At 37.7% G+C, this 13,506-nt stretch overlaps 1 protein-coding gene across 2 annotated transcripts in view; it reads left to right on the forward strand.

Annotated features, from left to right (window-relative positions):
* The window catches only part of COL4A6 (collagen type IV alpha 6 chain), a 264,443-nt gene that overhangs the window by 91,191 nt on the left and 159,746 nt on the right, over nucleotides 1-13,506 (forward strand). The gene's annotated exons all lie outside the window — the stretch shown is intronic.

The following is a 13,506-nucleotide window of genomic DNA, read 5'->3' on the forward strand; positions in this document are numbered from 1 at the left end:
AATTACATTCCCACAACAGTGCAGAAGGGTTCCCTTTTCTCTATACCCTCTCCAGCATTTATCATTTGTAGATTTTTTAATGATGGCCATTCTGACTGGTGTGAGGTTATGCCTCATTGTAATTTTGATTTGCATTTTTCTGATAATTAGCAATATTGAGCATCTTTCCCTGTGCCTATTGGCCATCTGTATGTCTTCTTTGAACAAATGTCTATTTAAGTCTTCAGATGATTTTTTGATTGGATTGTTTGAAAAACATTATTTTTAATGAACTATTTTAGATGTTTATCATTCCTGTGCATGTCTTTATACTTTTACCACATTCCTCAAGAACACAGAGTATTGTTTTACGTGTTTAGAAACTTTATGTCAGTGACACAAGACACATCATTTTACAGCTTGCTGTTTTTATTCAACATTATGTCTTTAGATGCAAATATGTTATAGTTCCTTGTCTTTCATTTTAACTGTTATCTGGTATGCTATTGTATGCATATAATCATAATTTGTGTATCTTTGTATCTCTTGTTGGATATTTAAGTTACTTTTTTCCATTTTGTGGGTAACACAGACAGCCATTTTGGAAAACATTTGGCGATATCTAGTAAAAGTAAAAATGAACATGCTCTTCAACACAGGCAAGTCCATTACTTGATATATACACTAGGTCTACACTGTCCAATATGGTACCCATTAACCACATGTGGCCATTTAAATTTTAATTAATTTAAGTATCAGTTCTTCAGTTGAACTAGACATCTTTCAAGTGCTTCATAGCCACATGTGGCTAGTGGCTACTAAATTTAACAGTGCAGACATAGAGCATTTCCATCATTGCAGAACATTCTATTGAACTCTCCAGTGTTGCCTTGGAGAATGACTGTATTTGCACATTTCCAGTATACTATGAATGTAAAAAGCATTTGATATCTATGGAATGAATGAATAGGAAAATATTGCTTTACAAGGCTGTATATGGTAAGTGTTAAATGGGTACCAGGAATAATAGCAAAACCAGTTTAAAAGCAGAATTTCAGGGTCCCGTGCATGAGTTTGGAGGAGAATTGAGTAAGGTGTTTATCTAGGGCAGTCAAGTGCAACATAGCAAGAGAAGGGGTTGGAATCATTATGGTGGAGGAAATCAGATAGCTCAAAAACAGAGAAGCTGTAGCAAGAATAAGAGCCAAGACAAGACTGTGAGTGGGGAAAATGAGTCATGAGGTCAGAAGCCAAAAAAATTTAAAAGGAGACCAAGAGATGGGGTGCAAGGCAGGTCAGAGAGAGCAGTTCAGGACAGAGGCTGTGAAAAATGTGAAGATCTCTGAAGCCCGTGCAAGCCTGGCTTTGAGATCAAACTCCTGTCATTTCCTTAGCAGATTGCCATCACTCACAAGAGGGGAGGCCTGTCTACTTTCAGTGGAAACTCTGGTTAGGAGAGGGTTATCTGTAAGAATGTGGAGGAAGATTAGGATTTGGCTCCCACTACAAGTAGCTCTGAATGTTGGGAAGTGTGAGGGTGGGGCCTGGACTAGGCTGCTAAGAACTGCATTCTGAGAGCATAATTAATGGGGAAAGAGTCAGAGACAAGGGAGGGAGCAGGTGTGGTAAAAGAAGAACAGATCCAAAAGAAAAGGAGGATGGAAAGGGCAAGGGTCAGATGAAGACAGAATACAATGAGAGGGGACATGACACATGTCTTGATATTGATTTTCATTTCATTGTAGAGTTCTTTCTATAAATTAAAACACACACACACACACACACACACACACACAGAGGAATGTGGTGTGGGATTCAGAAGCCATGGGTCTGATTTAGTCAGAAAGGACAGTTCTCACCCCAGGCTTCTGCCCAGCCCTCTGAGCTGCTCTAAAGTCCACTCCTGGTTTTCCAGAAAGCGTCTTCTCAGACTCCACTAACTTCCCCATGTAGGAGGTAGTGATTAAAAAAATTCTGGTCCCAGAGACACTTCTTTGGTAAAGAACTGTGGTGCTCTTCTTACTTGCTGCAAGTAATAATCAATCCTTCCTTCTCCTGGAAAAAAAACCTGGTCCCTAATATTTTTGGTAGGAGGGGGACATGTCATAGGGGAAGTTGGCTATGAGTGGAAAATCAGAGAGCCATTTCAAAGTGCATGGGTCAGGCAGAATATCCTATGTCGCTCTCTGATATCTTGTGAAGCTTAGCTTGACAATAAAAAATCCTATCTCTCCTGCCCACCTGTCACCATTTTACATGCTACAGATAGTCCAAGATTTCAGTTGTGGTTTTCAAAACTCAATCATATGAGTACCTACCTTCAAAACAAATAAAGATATAACCTGTTCTAGGACCAGACGAAACAAAGCTCTGTTTATCTGCTTGCTTCAATATTGCAAACTCATTTCTTTTTTAATTTTTTAATTGAAGTATAGTCAGTTACAATGTGTCCATTTCTGGTGTACAGCATAATGCCCCAGTCCTGTATATGTATACACATATTTGTGCGAACTCATTTCTGACCATAGCTTTTGAGAACCACAGCCGATGGCAGAAGAGCAAGAGACAGTTCACCCAAAGGGTAAAACAAGCCAATCTGACCTTAGGAAAGTAATTGTTCAAGTGGAGATTGCTCATTATAAGAACAGCCAACTGTCCACCAACAGTGCGTTTGCAACCCCAGAAATCTTTCCCAATGGCTTTCTATCCCCTCTAGCAATATTGTCAGAGGTTTGGATTCCTGAGCAAGACCAGTCTGAAAGAGCTGTGTGTGTGCATTACTAATTCTGTACAAAGATTACAGCTCTTTAATTCCCAAGGCCATTCCTCGTTCTGACTCCCCTACTTCTTTCCACCTCATGTCACTTCACTCTGCAGCTTCAAATCCCTGTGCCCTGGCCTGAACCAATCTACTGAAACGTGGGCAACTGTCTTGGCACGCATGGGCAATCAGATGTTTGAAGAAAATTGATGAATAACCATGTGTCCAAGAGATCCATAGGGCTTAGGGAATTAAAAGGCTTGTTCTTGTGGTTAAACACTGGGAATGCCATCTCATTCCCGTCCACTGATTTCTCTATTATCAGCTGGTAAGCCACAAGCAGATCCCTTGTTCATCTGCCAGGATGCAAACTAGCCCTTCTTTCAAGTCCCACTTTTGTTCTCAGGCTTAGGAACGCTGCAGTTATTCCAAAAGGAATCTGGCTGGCACAGTTAATTGGACTTATTAGGTCATAATTACAGTATCACAGCATCAGCCTGCATTTCTCTGGATTTGATTATTGAGCCTTCTGAATGTATGTCTTTGGGTCCTGATGCCACCGTTTAGGACTCAGTGGTAGAACTGATAGACGACTAACCTGTAGACAACTCGGCTGAATGCTTCCTTGAGCCCAAAGTCTATGAATAAACTGTGTCCTTGGGAAGGAGTTTTGGGAAAGCAGTTGATCATCATAAATTCTAACATGTTGAGTGCTTGCTAGGTGTCTGGCAGTATGCTGGCATTATCTCATTTAATAGTCACAACACACAATAAGTGGAGGTACTATTATGATATCCCCATGTTTACAGACGAGGACTCTGAGGCTCAAAGGGGTGAGGTAACTTGCCCAAGATTACACAGCTCAGAAACACAGAATTGGAATTTACTCCCATGTCCATTTTGATTCACAACACATGCTCTTAACTAAAACATGGCATTGTCCCTTCTTGGAAAGTGTCAGTCTGCTCCTTGGTTCACTAGCAAGAGCTCATCAGATTTTAATTTGTTAGGAACTAAAATGCAGTTGAATAAATAGATGTTTCCTTTCTAATGAACTGATGGGTTATATTGTCCTGTTTGACATGTCAGCAATGGGTTTGAAGCAGGTTGTGGAAATTTGTTGATTACTCATCAGAAGTATTTATTGGGCATCTATTACATGCCAGCACATGTTGGGTGATTCAGAGATGTGTGAGAAATATCATGTGAAATCACTTATATGTGGTTACTAAAGGGGAAAGGCGGAGGGAGGGATAAATTAGGAGTTTGGGATTCACAGATACACACTACTATATATAAAATAGATAGACAACAAGGTCCTACTGTATAGCACAGGGGACTATATTCAATTTCTTGTAATAACCTATAATGGAAAAGAATCTGAATATATATGGATATGGATATATATATGTATAACTGAATTGCTTTGCTGTACACCTGAAACTAACATTATAAATCAGCTACACTTCAATAAAAAATTAAATTAAAAAAAGACATGTGAGAAACAGGTATTACCATCAAGAAGTGTCTTATCAGAGAATTAAGGCTAACCCACAGGAACCCCTCCTAGAATGTATGCACATAAATGCCTAAAAAATAATATGCCAATCCAGGTGACAACTCTCAGTGCTGTGGGAGACAGTGAGCTGTTAATAGAAAGCACACTGACCTAAGAAGCAAAAAGTGTTGTTTTACAAACAGTTGTGTAATATTAACTTTTAATATTAATTTTAAAATAAAATGGCCTTACGTAGGTCTCGGTTTCTTGATTAGAAGCAGATGAGAAGAAATCATCAGGGAAATCATGGATGAGCTGGACTGTTTAGGTTGGGTCACATTTGAACTGGTAGGGAGGAGGAAGGAGACTCTAGGTGCCAGGAGGAACAGGGAAGAGGCAGTGAGAGTTATGGCAGAGAGTGGAAAGTGAGCCCAGAGTGTTTATGGGCCAGTGGAGAAGAGATACTTAAATGCTTTAAGAAGCAAAACCCACAATTAGGCTTAGGGAAAACCAGGAACCAGTGGAATGATGAATTGATTGATTGATTTTTATTGTGGTAAAATACACATAACATAAAATTTACCATTTGAACCATTTTAAAGTCTACAATTCAGTGACATAAGTACATTCACAATGTTGTGCAACTGTCACCATAATCTTGTTCCAGAACTTTTTCACCATACCAAATGGAAACCTCATACCCATTAAGCAGTCACTTCCCATTCACCCCCCTCCTCAGCTCCTGGCAATGACTAATCTCTTTTTGTGTCTATAGATTGGCCTATTCTGAACATTTCATATAAAGGGAATCACACAACATGTGGCCTTTTGTCTGGCTTCTTTCACTTAGCATATTTTTAAGATTCATCCATGTTGTAGTATGTATCAGAATTTTGTCCCTTTTAACGGCTGCATAATATTCCATTGTATGGAGATATATATATATACATACATACATACACACACCACATTTTGTTTATTCACTCATCTGTTGATAGACATTTAGGATGTTTATATCTTTTGGCTATTATGAATTGCCACTGGTATATAAGTTTTTGTTTGAACACTTCTTTTCAGTTCTTTTGGGTATATGACTAAACATGGAATTACTGGGTCATCTGGTAAACCTGTTTAATTTAATGAGGAAATGCCATGCTTTTTGTGGAAATCTAGCATAGTAGTTAAAAACAAAGGCTTTGAAGTTTGAGTTGAATCCTAGCTGCGCTATTTACTCATTGTATGGTCTTGAGCAAGTGTTATAACCTCTGAGCCTCAGTTTTCTCATCTACTGAATGGGAGTATTTGGAGTATTACATGGCATTATGCATACAAAGCACTTAGCCCAGTGCTTGGCATATAGTAAGCACTGGATATATGACAGATACTAGGAGTACCCTATGTAAGTCTCATGCTAAATGTGATGTATAGTTAACATCACAGGTAAGTAAAGGTACAGCCCTCTTACTGACTTTACAACTTACCCCTGCACCCCTTTGTAGAACTCAGAAAGTGATCTTAATTTCCAGAAAAATGAGGTACCCTGGTTTCTTAACCCCTTGATTTTTAATTATTTAAATTGGGTGTATGTGTGCAGATATGCACACACACACATATACACACTTACATATACATATTAATTTTTCTAGAGAAAAATTTCTTTAAATGGCAAAAGCCTGTGTGTTTTTTATGTAATACTTTCCAAGAAGGGACAATGCCATTTACTAGTTAAGAGAATGTGTTCTGAATCAAAACAGACATGGGAGTAAATTCCAGTTCTGTACTTCTGAGCTGTGTAATCTTGGGCAAGTTACCTCGCCCCTCTGAGCCTTAGCATCCTCATCTATAAACATGGGGATATTAATAATAGTACCTCCCCTTGTTGGTTTGTTAATGTTAAGTGAGATAATGCAAGCATAGTGCTAGGCACATAGCAAGTACTCAACTTCTATTTGTTGCTACTGAGATAACCATGACTTTCCCTTCCTTGTTTTCCCACACCCCACAAGCCATTGAAGTGACCCATGGGAGTTAAAGAGCCAAGGAACTTTAGCCAGATTTAAGAATATCAAATGATATTAAAGATTCTTTCCAAATGAAATGAAATTCATGATAACAAAAGCATCTCAAGACTCTGTAATCTCAAATATATCTTTTAAGTTCACTGCTTATAATTCATATTTCTGTTGGAAGTTGTATTTTTCTAAGAGGAATTAACTTTCCACCTTTGTGGAACAGACTCATATAGTATTTGAGCTGAAAGAGGAAGGGGCAGTGAAGGTAATTAACAACCATTGTACATGGTACATTCAATTGTCTTATTTGATCTGGACAACAACCCTGTTGTGAAATAAGTATCCATGTTCCCATGTTGCAGCTGCAGAAAGGAGTTCAGAAGCAACTTGCTCAGTGCTAGTAAGTGTCAGAACCGAGATTTGAACCCAGATCTCTCTGAAGGCTTCAATTTACTATACCACACTTGCTTGAAAGAATGTCTGAGTCCTTGTTGATGAAGCAGAAACCAATGAAGATAAAGTGAGTTGCCCAGGTTCACTTAAGCCAGTTTAATGATAAAGGAGGGACTAGAGACCATTTCCAAGAATGCCAGCTCATGTTCCTTTCTTGCTTATGAATGAATGATGTAGTGGTTCATAGTTAAAAAATGATTAAAAGTTTGGAGAGAATCTGAAAATAAGTTCCATCTGTATCTTAATTCCTTCCATTTCATGTTTCATAGGCTTTACTGAAAAACTGTTTTGTCTAGTTAGAAATGAACCAGTGACCTACATTCCCTGATGCCTGTGTGCCCATTGTGTTTACTACTTGATATTCAAAAGTAGATATGCAAATGCAGGCAATTCACAGGTGATTTCAGTTCTATTTTATAAGCATGCATTAACCATTATGATGGTTAATGTTATGTCAGCTTGGCTTGGCTGCAGTGCCCAGATGTTTGGTCAAACAGCAGTCTAGATATTGCTATGAAGCTATGTTTTCCATATGGTTAACATTTAAATCAATAGGCTTTGAGTAAAGCAGACTACCTTCCATGGTTTGGGTGGGCCTCATCCAATCAGCTGAAGGCCTTAAGTTGGAAAAGACTGAGATCCCCCTAAGGAAAAAGAAATTCTACCTCCAGACTCCCTTTGGACTTGAGACTGTAATATCAACTCTTTCCTGGGTCTTCACCCTGACAGCCTACCCTGCAGATTTCAGACTTGCCAGCCTGTATTGTATGATCCAATTCCTTTAAGTACATATATGTATGTATTTATATATATATACATACATAAAATAAACACACACACACACACACACACACACACACACACACACATGCTCTTAGTTCTGTTTCTCTGGAGAATCCTAACTAATACAACCACCAGGCACAGTGCTAGGCTGTGGAAATACAGAGAAGAGATCTATGTACAGAGATTTGTACAATGTGGCAAAATATGACAAAGGTAGGACAGGGTAGGAAAATAAAACCACAAGAAAAGCATACAGGTTTATTTCCTGCTGCCTTTTACAGCTGCTAATAATAATGCTAATGACACTTAGACTTTATTTGTAAATGGATGATTTATTTCATTCTGAAAGAGCAACCTTGCCACTAAGCAAATGGATTCTGCTCCTCTCTTTAGACTATTGTTTAAATCTATTGATTGAATTTATTAATTCAGTAAACATTTACTGAATCTTGGCTTTGTCCATGGTGTGTAATGACAAAGAAGTGATGGGCTGAGAATGTTGCCAGGGATTCTCTGTAATCTTGTTCTTATCTCTGAAACTTAGGGTAGGGCTGAAGAAGTTGTTTGATGTCATTATGCAGTGAGAACCATATGGAAGCTCCTGGTCAGGAGCTTGTCTCTCCAACGACTTGATTTGGGCCAAATTAGACAGTGCATCGGTGGGCTGAGGCAGTAGCCTGTCCCCCGCCTCCCACTTCCTGGCTTTCAGGATTGCCTCCTCAGTTTTCAGGCTCTTTCAGGGCCTAACTTGCATGATGCATCACTCATCAAAAGGCTAGCGCAGGTATTTTAGGAAAGGGTTATGTCCTTAAAATGTTGAGAATTCCACTTACTCCCAAAGACACAAGCTCTTTTCTGACTTGCTACACTGGAATCATTTACAGTCTTGTAGGAGAGAAGACTAAGTGATGCCCATAAAATACTTGGAGAGTCATGCAAAGCAGCATACGAAATATTTTCAGAAGTTTGTTTCCTCCACAGTATCTGAGCCAGTACCACGTGCATAGAACTTAATTGAATGTATCTCCCCAGCTAAAGCATGAGCTCCCCAAAGGCAGAGTCTTCATCCCATTCTGCTTCGCATCCATACCGTTTTGGGCCCTACTTCCTCTGCTCAGATCTTTAATGTGAGTGTTCCTCAGGCCTTTTTCTAAGGACCGCTCTCTCTGCACAGTATCATCCATGCACGATTCTAGGTTTCAGTCCAAATCTCTCTTCTAAGTTCTAAGTCTGTATATATCTAACTACTTAGATACATGTTTCCCTGGCTATTCACAGTTACCTCAAAGTCAACATGTCCAAAACTGAACTCATTCTACGCACACACACACACACACATACACACACACACAGACAAATTGGTCCTATCCCATGCTTCCCCATTTTAGCAAGTATCACTACCATCCTCCCTGTGGCTCAAGCTAAAGGAGCCACCTTTGACTCTTCTTTCTCCTTCATCTCCCAATCCAATCATTCACTTTCATCCATCCATTCCCCAATTCAGAAACCTAAATTCCTTTTCTAAAAGGGCTTTCCTATCAAAAACTTCAAACATATACCAAATAGAACAGTACAACGAAATTCCTCCAGGTACCAAGTGCTCAGCTTCAAATTTACCAGTTCAGACCATCTTTTTTCATGTATTCCCGCTTCTCCCCACCGTCAACTATTTTGAAACAAATTCCAGAGATCATTTCATTTCATCTGTATTTTATTATGTAGCTCTTAAAAATAAGTTCTGAAAACATCCGAAATCCCAATATCACACCCAAAAACAAAGTGAACAATAATTCCATAATATAATCAAACATCCAGTCAGTGTTCATATTTCCTTGTTATTTTATAAATGGTTTTGCTTCCTTACATTACAGTATCCAAATAAAGCCCCTACATTGTGATTAGATAGTAAGTCTCTTAAGTCACCTTTTCCTGTAAGAATTTCCCAGTTTCGATTGATTGGTTGCTGTTCCCCTGTATTTACTATTCCATTATTATAAAGCATTGTTAGTTAGAGCTAGAGACTTGATCAGATTCCATTTCTTTCTTGCTTTATCTCTCTATCCCTCTTTCCCTCTCTGTCTATGTCTCCCTCCCCCATCTCTCTCTCCAGGACTGTTTCATCACATTTCATCAGGTAGTTTTTCATTTTTCCATCAGGAGTCACAGAATGTCTGCAATGTCTGCTTGTTTCTCTTTCTGTGATGTTAACAGCTTTTGATATTCATCGCCTCAATCCCTTACCTCATAGGAGATTGCAACTGTTGATTCTGTAATTCTGGCTTTTATTTTAGGGGAAGCATCCCTTCATTAATTTTTATGGTTACCCTGAGTTACAGTTCATTTAGTAAAGGCGGGATAAATGCTTGATTCCACCACTGCCACCCCTCCTTTTTTAAACCAATTTTAAAAATAATTAGTTATTACTCTAGCATCCTCCAAAGGTGACCAGTGAGAGGGTTTTTGTTTGGGGACCTAGGGGAGAGTGCCATTATGAATGAACGGAGGTTTAAATATTTTAAGCATCCCATTCATTGCAGTTATTATTATTGATTCTCAAATCATCACTTATTTGGCCACTGGAAGCCTATTCAGATTGGGACTTGTGTCCTTTTGAGTACCCTATAGTATTTTTAACAGCTTTCCTGAAGTATAGTTGACATACAGTAAACTGCATATATTTAAAATGTGCAATTTGTTAAGTTTAAACATATGTGTACAACAATAAAACCACTAACACAATCAAGAAAATGAACACTTCTATCACTCCCAAAGCTTTCCTCATCCCCCTTTGTAATCCTTCCCCTCAGACTTTTCCACCAACCCCAGTCCCTGGACAATAATAAATCTGCTTTCTGTCACTATTGATTAACTTTCATTTTTCAGAATTCTATGTAAATGGAAATATGGAATATAAATGCTTTGTTACTGGCTTTTTTTACTTAGCATAAGTATTTTTATATTCATTCATGGTGTTGCCTGTATTAATAGTCCCTTAGGAGATGCGTGATATGCAAATATTTTCTCTCAGTCTGGGGCTTGTCTTTATGTTCTTTAAAGAATAGCTTTCAAAAAGTGAAAGTCTTTACTTTGGATAAAGTACAGTTTCTCAATGTTTTTCTTCTTTTTTTGCATCAAGCTTTTGGTGTTGTGTCTAAGAAATTTTTGCCTAATCTAAGGGCATAAAGAGTTTCTCCTACTTTTCCACTGAAAATTTTAAAGTTTGACTTTTGGTCAACGAATCTTCGACAAAGGAGGCAAGAATATACAATGGAATAAAGACAGTCTCTTCAGCAAATGGTGTTGGGAAAATTGGACAGCAGCATGTAAAACAATGAAGCTAGAACACTCCCTTACACCATATACAAAAATCAACTCAAAATGGATCAAAGACTTAAACATAAGACAAGATACAATAAACCTCCTAGAGGAAAACATAGGCAAAACATTATCTGACATACATTTCAAAAATTTTCTCCTAGTAGAAATAAAAGCAAGAATAAACAAATGAGACCTAATGAAACTTACAAGCTTCTGCACAGCAAAGGAAACCATAAGTAAAACAAGAAGACAACCTACAGAATGGGAGAAAATTTTTGCAAATGAAACCGACAAAGGCTTGATCTCCAGAATATATAAGCAGCTCATACGATTCAATAAGAAAAAAATAAACAACCCAATCCAAAAATGGGCAGAAGACCTAAACAAGCAATTCTCCAAGGAAGACATACAAATGATCAAAAAGCACATGAAAAAATGCTCAATGTCACTAATTATCAGAGAAATGCAAATCAAAACTACAATGAGGTATCACCTCACACCAGTCAGAATGGCCGTCATTCAAAAATCCACAAATGACAAATGCTGGAAAGGCTGTGGAGAAAGGGGAACCCTCCTACACTGCTGGTGGGAATGCAGTTTGGTGCAGCCACTATGGAAAACAGTATGGAGATTCCTCAAAAGACTAGGAATAGACTTACCATATGACCCAGGAATCCCACTTCTGGGCTTGTATCCAGAAGGAACCCTACTTCAGGATGACCCCTGCACCCCAATGTTCCTAGCAGCACTATTTACAATAGCCAAAACATGGAAACAGCCTAAATGTCCATCAACAGGTGACTGGATAAAGAAGTGGTATATTTATACAATGGAATACTACTCAGCCATAAAAACCAACAACATAATGCCATTTGCAGCAACATGGATGCTCCTGGAGAATGTCATTCTAAGCGAAGTAAGCCGGAAAGAGAAAGAAAAATACCATATGAGATCGCTCATATGTGGAATCTAAAAAACAAACAAACAAACAAAAACAAAGCATAAATACAGGACAGAAATAGACTCATAGACAGAGAATACAGACTTATGGTTGCCAGGGGGCTGGAGGGTGGGAAGGGATAGACTAGGATTTCAAAATTGTAGAATAGATAAACAAGATTATACTGTATAGCACAGGGAAATATACACAAAATGTTATGGTAGCTCACAGAGAAAAAAATGTGACAATGAGTGTGTATATGTCCATGTATGACTGAAAGATTGTGCTACACACTGGAATTTGACACAACATTGTAAAATGATTATGAATCAATAAAAAATGTTAAAAAAAATAAAAAAAATTTTAAAGTTTGGGGCTTACATTTAGATCTACAATCCATTTTATTTTTTTTATTTTTTTTAACATTTTTTATTGATTTATAATCATTTTACAGGTTTAGCCAATATTTTGTCAGGTTTATTCCTAAGTGTTTCATATATTTGATGCTATTATAATCATGTTTTAATGTCAATTTTCAGTTGTTCACTGTTAATGTATAGAAATGCAATTGATTTTTATATATTGAACTTGTATCATTAAGCATTACTAAACTCGCTTATAGTTCTAGCAGCTTATTTTGTAGATGTCATAGTATTTTTTACATTGTCATCTGTGAATAAAGACAGTTTTACTTCTTCCTGTCAAATCCAGATGCCTTTCCCCCCATGATTTATCACACTAGCTAGAACCTCTCGCATAATGTTGAATAGAAGTATAAACGTGGACATATTTGCATTGTTCCCAATCTTAGTGGAGAAAGCAGTCAGCCTTTCCCCATTAGGTATAATGTTACCTATAGGATTTTTCATAAATGTCCTTTAGCAGATTGAAGAAGTTCCCTTCCATTTCTAGTCTGCTTTGAGTTTTTATCAGGAATGAATGTTAAGTATTGTCAAATTATTTTTCTGCATCTATTGAGATAATCATATTTTTCCCTTTTGATCTACTAATCTGATGAATTATATTGATTGGCTTTTGAATGTTAAGCCAACCTACCATTCCTAAAATAACCTGTACTTGGTCATAATGTCCTATCATTTTTATATACTGTTGGATTCAATACCCTAAATTTTTGTTAAGAATTTTTGTGTCTGTATTTCCAAAAGACATTAGTCTGTGATCATAATACTTGACTCATAGGATGAGTTAGTAGGTAATCCCTCATCTTCAGTTTTCTGGCAGAGCTTGTGTGGGATTGGTATTATTTAATCCCTGAAATGTTTGGTAGATATCACCAGGGAGACTATCTGGCCTTAGAATTTTCTTTGTGGGGAGGGTTTAACTACAAATTCAATTTAAAAAATCAATATAGGACTATTCAGATTATCTATTTCTTCTTCAGTGAGCTTTGGTAGGTTATATATTGCATAGGAATTACTAAAGGTGTAGCCAAGGCCTTGCTACAGATGGGCTTTCTGAAATCACTTTTGCATGTCATTTTGCCGAGAAATAAAAAGAAAAGTAGGTGGATTTCAAAGCAATGAAACATAGAATCAGAGACAGAAGTACTGGACCACTTCTTTGCTTATGGGCTTTGGCTAAGGCCAAAAAGTTTCAACTGGAGTTTAACTTTGCTTGTGATATATAGTGCTTTTATTTCATTTAATTTTTTTAGCATGTTGCTTTTTAAAGTCTGTTCCCACCAACCAAGCAGACTACTGGACTAGTTTCTATTTTCTGCATATGAGAAGGGATTAGGGCT

The sequence above is a fragment of the Camelus bactrianus genome, chromosome X, assembly GCF_048773025.1.
Source record: "Camelus bactrianus isolate YW-2024 breed Bactrian camel chromosome X, ASM4877302v1, whole genome shotgun sequence".
Taxonomy (NCBI): domain Eukaryota; kingdom Metazoa; phylum Chordata; class Mammalia; order Artiodactyla; family Camelidae; genus Camelus; species Camelus bactrianus.